Source organism: Protopterus annectens, chromosome 1.part0, assembly GCF_019279795.1.
Source record: "Protopterus annectens isolate FY-2018-M chromosome 1.part0, PAN1.0, whole genome shotgun sequence".
In the NCBI taxonomy this organism is placed as follows: domain Eukaryota; kingdom Metazoa; phylum Chordata; order Ceratodontiformes; family Protopteridae; genus Protopterus; species Protopterus annectens.
Genome location: NC_056725.1, coordinates 827,422,132 through 827,431,089, shown reverse-complemented (window position 1 = coordinate 827,431,089; position 8,958 = coordinate 827,422,132). Strand labels below are relative to the sequence as shown.

Here is an 8,958-nt window from a genome sequence, read left to right as displayed (position 1 = left end):
GCATTTATCCTTGGGCACAACTTAATACCTTCCTTGAAAGACAATAAAAATAAGACTGATGTTCTTACTTATGATTTTAGCGTAGGCCACCATTAAATTAAAAGTTTGGGGAAATGATTTAAAGTGCATCCAAGAGCATCTATAACCCTATGGCTTCTTGGACCCTGTCTTTTCTGCATTATCCTAAATGATTGCTACTCTGCTGTTTTGGTTAGGAAAGGCGTGTTGAAAGGATGCCAGGAAAACTAAAGATGAACAGAAACACTGAATTTCTGTCTTTGATCATAATTTTTGTTTATACCATCACTGGATGAAAAGGTTGTGTAAAAAAGAAAAAAAAGACTCAACAATGCACTTCTGAGCATATAGAAAGTTATGGTGCTTTGAAAAAGCAGAAGAATAAGGCAAAATGTGAGAAAAGAAAGAAAAAAAGTAATGTGCATGGTATGGGGAGCCCAGCATGGAGGGAAACAGAGAGGAGGACTGGAGGGTGAGTGTTTGGGTATGTGGAGGGGGGGGGTCTGAAACAGTAGGTCTAGGGTTCCTTTTCAACCAAGTCAAGACAGTTACATAGTGTTGTTGTAATGTATCATTGTTGCAACTAAATGTCAGTAACTGTCCCTTTGTGAGATGGTCCAATATACTGCCTACATAGCTGGTTGTAATGTAAGAGCATTGCAGCTACAGGTCAGACTGTGTGTACTACTCCTAAAAGCTTGCAGCATGAACTAAAAGGTTGCTTAGGAGGGGTGCAGTGACAGAGTGATGCTTACAGGGGAAGTGCCTAAGGAGCCCCAACTTGAAATTTGCTGGGGGCCCCCAAAATGCTAACACCAGCCCTAGATAGACCACAAATACGTGTAGAGTTCAGTTAAGTTTAACAACCATTGGCAGCAAAAATATTACGAGAACTAAATTATCAATTTCTGAGAAACAAGATGTACCGACTTGATCCTTTAAGAGGGTGGAAACATTCCTGGACTGTGGCTGATAGAGGGGGTGGTTCGACTGAACGTGATTCGCCCTACAAGACATTGTGTCCCTAATTGAACTATGCGGCTAATGAAACGTTCGTGCGTGCTCCTCGTCCTCGACTCCCCTTGTTCACTGTATTTGTGGTTGACACGGAAAAAGATTAATTAAAAAATAACATTAAATATGTGTGGCAAATAATATTGAGTTGTATTAACTAACAACAATAAAGTAATTGATTGTAACTGCGCTGTAAGCTTCCGGGTTGAAGTTGTCAGTGTTCTTCCTTTTGGAGTGTGAAGGTTTAGAGCCTTGACTTCATGTTTGTCAGTCAACAGCCACACGCCATCTCACCGGCTCTTTCAGAAAGTTTCTAGGTGAAAGTAATTGCGTTGAGGTATTGAAGGAAAAGAGCAGATGACGTTTTTTTTTCCGGGTTTCTAATGTAACCTTTTCTGTGCCTCACATGTCATTTCTGCATTTTCTCATTTTTTTCTAATTCAGTATTTATCACTAAACCAGGGTTAGGGTTGTTAGTAAATGCAGTTAACATTATGAGGAACCGAGCCACAGTTCCCTGCTGTTTGATTATGCTGTAGCGTCACTGATTGAGGAGTTGTGTTCTTTGAAAACTGTTTACTGGGGTGGGGCCACTTTCTGTGTGAACACCATTTCTGTCAAAGTCAGCATTGTGAATATTCAATTACCTTAGTACTTAATTATTTCTCGTACGAGTCTGTTGGGAGTTATTTTTAATAACGGCCTTAAGGAACTGGCTGGCACAGTGGGGTGGGGCATGATGCGCTTCTGGTCCCTATTTTTCCACGAAATCTATTTTCTGGGAATAGCAAAGGAATCTGAGTTTTTAGACCTTGAAAAACGAGTGCAGTTACATCAGTGGAGGGTTATTCAGAAGTATCGCTCGTAGGGATAGTTTGGCACAGCTCGTCTTTTCCAGCACTGCGGCAATAATTGGAAAGGTATGCCAATTTTTATGCAGTTTTCAGTGAATATCTGTAGGTAGCATTGAGACTTAATTAGTGCAACTGTTTATTAAAAAAATTAGTGCAACTGTTTATTAAAAAAATGCGTAATGTAACTGTTGTATGCTGCCTGCTTCCAGCACGAGAATTTCACTAGTGTCGTTTCTGTGCTGGGAGAGTTATTCGTAGGCACTGCGTCACTGTTGCAGGTTCTTCGGACGAGCATGTAAATGAGAGAAACCTTAGTTGTACCCCACATACTTCTCATCTCTGTAGCACAAGCTATCTGAGCAAAGCTTAAAATAGAAAGTTGCTAGAATAACAATGTTTGGGTTCTCATACATTTTATAAAGGCTGTGAAGTCCGAAACTGAAATGTTTGTCATGTTCTCACTGGTTTCAGAACATGTCACTAGGAACAAACCAAAGTATGAGTGGAAACTCTGGACACTTGAAGAACAACATGCACCCTCCATTATGAGGAAGGTTCACTATTTTGAACCTTAAAAGGCGTCTCCGGACACAGTATACTTCGTTATGGGGAAGATTCGTTATTTTGAATCTTAGAGGGTTGTTAATTTACGCTGTTGCGCATTCAAATGTTCTGATAGTCATTGATAAGTTTTAAATTAATATCTATGGTAAATATTGAGTCATTACTCCTCAAAATATAACGTAACGCCTTTTAACAGCGCTGGTAGCTTCCTAAATGAAGTTGTCAGTAACTGCCAACTGTTGTCTATGGATTTGGGATGGTATTCTGGAGATGAAAGGTTGAGAGAGAGTTAAATGTCTATATTGGCTGATAAACTAGGAGCTTGCAGCATGTTTTGCTGACAGAAAGTACAGTTGTGAAACATACTTAACGTAACAGTAGATGTTCCAGTAGATCATTGCTCGCTAATTATTCTGTATGGGACTTATCGTGCCTAGGCTCGGACATCCGGACAGCTTCCAAAGCTTTGGGGCACCTGGCACATAACCATTTATTCATTAGAGCTCACAAGCGAGCATAGGAGTAGATGTATAGCCACTAAAATTCAGAGCTTTTTTGCCCCAGGTTAAAGGGGAGCTAGATCCCTTCTAACAAAGTATATAATAAGAGAAAAAGGAAAATAGAGACCCTTATAACCACCGTGGTGCAGCGGTAGTGTCGCCTTACAGCAAGACGTTCTCCCGTTCGATTCTCGGCTGGAGTGCCTTCTGCGTGGAGTCCGCATGTCTTCCCCGCGGTCGAGTGGCGTTCGAAAGACATGCGTAGAGCGTGCCTTCGTTGAAGTTTGGGCGTCGAGCTGGCACCTCGGCACAGTAAAATCTACTGCCAATCATTAGCTGACTGGAGTTCCGCTTTGGCGACCCCTAACTGGGAAAAACCGAAAGAAAAACAACAACCCCGGCATAGCAAAATGCAAAAAGTGTGTATGTGCGCGCGCGTTTGTGTGTGTGGTGGGGAGTATTAGAGCAATAGTGATTTATTTAAGCAATAACCGACGACGTGGTTTGGTATATTGAAGATTTACCCACGGTTGGTGTGATTTAATCACGAGGGTGAAGCCCAAGTGATTAAATAAAGCCAACCGTGGGTAAATCTTCAGTATTCCACAACCGCAGAGTCGGTTATTGCCATTATACAAAGACATTATTTAAGAAAGAACATTACTTTTCTTAAATAATTGCTTTGCATAATGGCGCGTTACTGTTCTGCTGGTTGTGATGCACTGCTTCCTTGTTTTAATGTACTGAGCGTGGGTATGGGACTTGTGTACCACGCATACCCATACATCAATGATTTAAAACGGAAGCAACACAGAAAAGAAAGTCTCCAAAAAAAGTTTGGCTAATCAGCCTTCACATTTTAGAATATTAATGGGGGGGGGGGGTCATTGTATAATTAAACAACAACCAACGACGTGGTGTGGTATATTGAAGATTTACCCACGGTTGGTTCGCCCTCGTGATTAAATAAAGCCAACCGTGGGTAAATTTCAATATACCACAACTGCGGAGTCTGTTATTGCTATTATACAATGACATTATTTAAGAAAAAAATACTTACTTGTCTTAAATAATGTCTTTTTATAACTGCACATTACTGTTCTGCTGGTTGTGGTACACTGCTTCATTGTTTTGATGTATTGAGCATGCGTATGGGACTTGTGTCCCATGCATACCCAGTACATCAATGCTTTCAAACAGAAACAATGGAGAAAAGAATGTCTCCGTTGCTCTGTTTGTTTCATTTTTTTTTTATTTGTTGAAAAAATGTTTTGCGCACTTCATACCAATGGAAAAAAGTCTGGGGGACTGGACCTTTTTACGTTGGTATAGTGTGGGATTTACAACGGGCACGCTGGCCAATCAACATGCATGTTTTGGAATATTAGTGGGGGTCATTGTATAATTAAGCATTTGCTATTGTGGTAAGTTTTGTACAGTTGTATTATGTTCATCATTAGGTCAGGTTCACCTACCAGATCAGACAGGAGTCCCAGTGGACTAGGATGTTTGCAGATGACATTGTGATCTGTAGTGAGAGTAGGGAACAGGTGGAGGAGACCCTGGAGAGATGGAGATGTGCTCTAGAGAGAAGAGGAATGAAGGTCAGCAGGACTAAGACAGAATATATGTGTGTGAATGAGAGGGAGGATAAAGGAATGGTGAGGATACAAGGAGTAGAGACAGAATATATGTGTGTGAATGAGAGGGAGGATAAAGGAATGGTGAGGATACAAGGAGTAGAGGTGGCAAAGGTGCATAAGTTTAAATACTTGGGATCAATAGTTCAGAGTAATGGAGAGTGTGGAAGAGAGGTAAAGAAGAGTATAGGCAGGGTAGAGAAGTGTCAGGAGTAATTTCTGACAGACTAGTACCAGTAAGAGGGGAAGGTCTACAAGAGGGTAGTGAGACCAGCTGTGTTATATGGGTTGGCAACAGTGGCATTGACAAAAAGGCAGGAGTTAGAGCTGGATGTGGCATGGTTAAAGATGTTTAGATTTGCAGTGGGTGTGCCGAGAGTGGACAGGATTAGGAATAAGTATATTAGAGGGTCAGCCCAGGTTGGAAGGTTTGGAAGCAAAGCCAGAGAGGCAAGATTATGTTGGTTTGGACATGTGCTGAGGAGGGATGCTGAGTATATTGGGAAAAAGATGCTAAGGATGAAGCTAACAGGTAAAGAGGAAGGCCTAAGATAAGGTTTATGGATGTGGTGAGAGAGGACATGCAGATGGTTGGTGTGACAGAGCAAGATGCAGAGGACAGGAAGAAATGGAAATGGATGATCCGCTGTGGCGACCCCTAACGGGAACAGCCGAAAGAAGATGATGATTAGTTCACTGTTGCAGTAGCCTAAGGTGTGAGAGACGAATACCAAAGCTTAGAAGGAAGGTTGCCCTACTAGTGTCCTATATGACACGCAGACGTTACAGCTAAAAGAAAGGAAGGCATTATCATTCCCCTGATAAATCTACCCAAGACAACACTAAGGATCTTTTTAATAATAGCAAATCTAATAGATAAGAACATATTTATTCTTTCATCATTGACTTCACTAATGATCACGACAGTATCAGGCCCCATCTTCACCAAGCATTGGAAGTTTTTTTTTTTTTTTCCTGTTTTGATAAACCGGGGGAACATATAGGTGATGGACCAAGCATTGTGTATAGAAAAGGGAAAGTCTTTGAAAAATGAGTTGGAACTAGTTGAATTGAACAAATAACTAGTAACAAATACATGAAACCTTTAAATGTTTTTGTAATATGTGTAAATACATCTTGAGAAACGGTTTATTAGGGTGAACACAGTCAGGGTTAGAACCCCTTTCCATTGTACTTGTGATTCAGTTGGGGTGAGTTATCTAGCTGCATGTCAAAACTGCAGTGGATTTTATGTGGGGAAAACTAAAAGAAGATTAAGGATGGATCTACGAACACATATGAGATATCAAAAATAAGAACATTAACAATTTTTTATTTAAATACATCTCTGAAAACCCAGATCATGAAGTTGCTTTTTTTGGTTTAGATAGGGTAGTAAAAAATCTAAGGCTGGACTGTTGGAGGATTTATTAGAACAATGTGAAGACATATGGCAGATTAGATTGATCGCTACGTCGTCCCTGGTCTAATCTCATATACAGTATGTCACTGATCACTTGTTTAGTTTTAAAAAACTTGGTTTAACCCAACAGTAATCTTATCATAGGATCATAGTTACTAGGCTAATGGCCCAAGGGACCTTACAAGCTTAGCCAAATTTATCTTGTTACCATGATCAGCACCTATTACCCCTGTCCAACATGGACACAGGTGGAGCCCCTGGGGTGAATTTAGTTACCCATCCAATCGTGCAGATTGTGTTTTGAAGAGGGCCAATGAGGTGCTCTGTTTGACATGAAGTGGGAGTCTATTTCAAAGGTGTGGTAGCTAGTGGGAGACAAATCTGGCTTTCCAGCAGGTTCTGTTGATGTCCCATACCTGGTTTAGTCTTTAGAGCGAGTAACCCGTGTGCCATTTGACTTCTGGATGTGCAGCATTTCCATTAAAGCAGGGTCAGAGATGATCTCTGAGTAGTCTGTATGAAACAGAATAAAGTGACAGTGATTTCAGCCAGTCCACATAGGATTGCTGATGAAGACCTTGACCTTTCCTCGTGAGGAACCTTTGTTGTCTCAGCAATTGCTGCAGGTGCTTTGAGAGGTGCATACCAAAAGGAGAATTACATTGTTGGACTAATGAGTGAAGAATATAAGGTAATGCCCTTACTTGTGAGATGAGTCGTATAGAATGCCCTTCTTACACTGTGTAAACATGGTGATCAAAGGCAGGGTTGCTGTCAACATGAGTGCCCAAATATTTCACCACATAGTGCATACTTAGGGTGTTGCCATTGATGTGATCATTTGCAGAAACATTTTTCTTAACGAAAGGGATAATGATACATTTTTTTGCATTTAATTTGAGGTCATGACGTTGGCACTAATCATTTGTTTGCATAAGATCTTCTTGAAGGATGTTGACATCATTTGGAGATTGACCACACCTAGTTTGCAGTCATCAGCCAACTTTGCCAGTCCCACAGTCCCTTGGTTTTAGGTTGTGCTTTGGAGAAATAGATTCCAAACGGTAAAGGTCCCAGGACTATTCCCTGTGGAACACCACTGGTTATGGGTCTGCTTTTGGAGGTTGATTCCTCTATTTTGACTGTGTGGGTTTTATCAGTGAGCCAGTTTGCAACCCACCTTATGATACAAGAGTTGATATCTAGCTGGGAGAGTTTGCCAAATGATGCCTGAGTGAGGAATAGTGTAAAAGTAGGCTTTATAGGTTCACAGGTTAGTAAGTACTAGGCTAACTGCCCTTGCAAGCCATTGTAAGCCTAGCCAATTATCCCTTGTGTGACTCAAACCCTGCACCTAGCCAATTATCCCTTGTGTGACTCAAACCCTGCACCTTGTGTTTGTAAGGCAAACATCTTAACCATTAGGCCACCCTCCCAACCCCTTAAAGAAGTCACAGTGTGCACAGGTTCATATGTTAGTACTAGGCTAACTGCACTTGCGAGCCATTTTAAGCCTAACCAGTTATCCAGTGTGAGACTCAAACCCTGCATCTTGTGTTTGTAAGGCAAACATCTTAACCATTAGGCCACCCTCCCAACCCCTTAAAGAAATCACAGTGTGCACAGGTTCATAGATAGGTTCATATATTAGTTCATAGATAGGTTCATATATTAGTACTAGGTTAACTGCACTTGCAAGACATTTTCAGCCTAGCCAATTATCCCTTGTGAGACTCAAACCCTGCACTTTGTGTTTGTAAGGCAAACACCTTAACAATTAGGCCACCCTCCCAACCCCTGAACAGATTTCCCCTCGTCCAGGGCTCTGATGACGGTCTCTAAGAAGTTCACCAGGTTTAACAGGCATGATTTCCCCTTGACAAATCCAAACTGGGTAAGATCTAGTGTTTGGAGATGACCTTTATCTTTGTTGATAAGGTCCTTGATGATTCTCTCCATGGTCTTGCAGATAAAGCTAGTCAGGCTAATAGGATTGTAGTTCCCAGGGTCAGTAGAAACACCACCTTTGTGCAAGGGGATCATGGTGGCTGTTTTCCATTCAGCTGGGACAAAGCCGGTGGTTAGACTGTGATCAAAAAGAATAATGAGACCATATAATAGAGATTTGATACATTGCGTATAATTAACATTGAATTGGTATGAAAATTTATTATTGGACCATAGACCGGTTAAAGTTAGATGAAAGAAACACTTTTTGTAAAAATCAGTTTCTAGTGTTGTATAGAATTATGTTTTTGAACAAGTAAATGTTTTTATTTGATAAATGCATGACTTAAGTATAATGCGTTTGCTACTGTTGTTAATACAGTGCCAAACACTTGCTTAAGATTTGCACAAAGTAAACCCAGTGTTCGTGAAAAATTAACGGGAGTGTTAGTCCTAGTGGGAGTGACTTGGTGTACTTAGGTTATTGGATCACTTCTCTGGGAAGTTTCAAATCCCATGTAGAGAATTAAACATCAGCTAACTGGTTTAAGACATAGTTTTTTTTTTTTTTTTTTGGGGGGGGGGGGGTTAATTGGTGGATGAAGGGAGTATTGCCCATTGGCTCATAAGGGTTATTCTCATATGTCTACTGGTTAAGATTTTGTACAATCCTATTGGGTTGACATAGAAAACAAGGGTTGTGTGTAACATCCAGTCTTGCGTGATGAACAAATTATCTGTTCATTGGCTTAAATTTCAACTTGTCAGTCTTAATTAGTAGATGGAACGTTTTTATTGTTTTAGGCTCTTTAATTTGAGTTTATGGGATATGGTTATGTACAATATCCAATCTCGTGTGACGAATTATTTGTTCATTGGTTTAAGTTTTGATGTTTTAAACTGAATTGGTAGATTATTTCTTATTGGTTTTTGATGTTTTATTTGTGTTCTTATTGGACAGGTGACGACAGTATTTTTATTGGTATATATTTCAATGT

The 8,958-nt window shown here is 40.5% G+C and overlaps 1 protein-coding gene across 2 annotated transcripts in view; it reads left to right on the top strand.

Moving 5' to 3' along the window:
• The first annotated feature begins 1,264 nt into the window (after positions 1–1,264).
• Positions 1,265–8,958, top strand: part of LOC122794866 (CCR4-Not complex 3'-5'-exoribonuclease subunit Ccr4-like) — a 123,162-nt gene continuing 115,468 nt past the window's right edge. The window contains exon 1 of one of the 2 annotated variants that reach the window (XM_044063476.1): positions 1,265–1,369. The gene's annotated coding sequence lies outside the window, so the exon portion shown is untranslated. The other variant, XM_044063468.1, reaches the window with a different exon arrangement.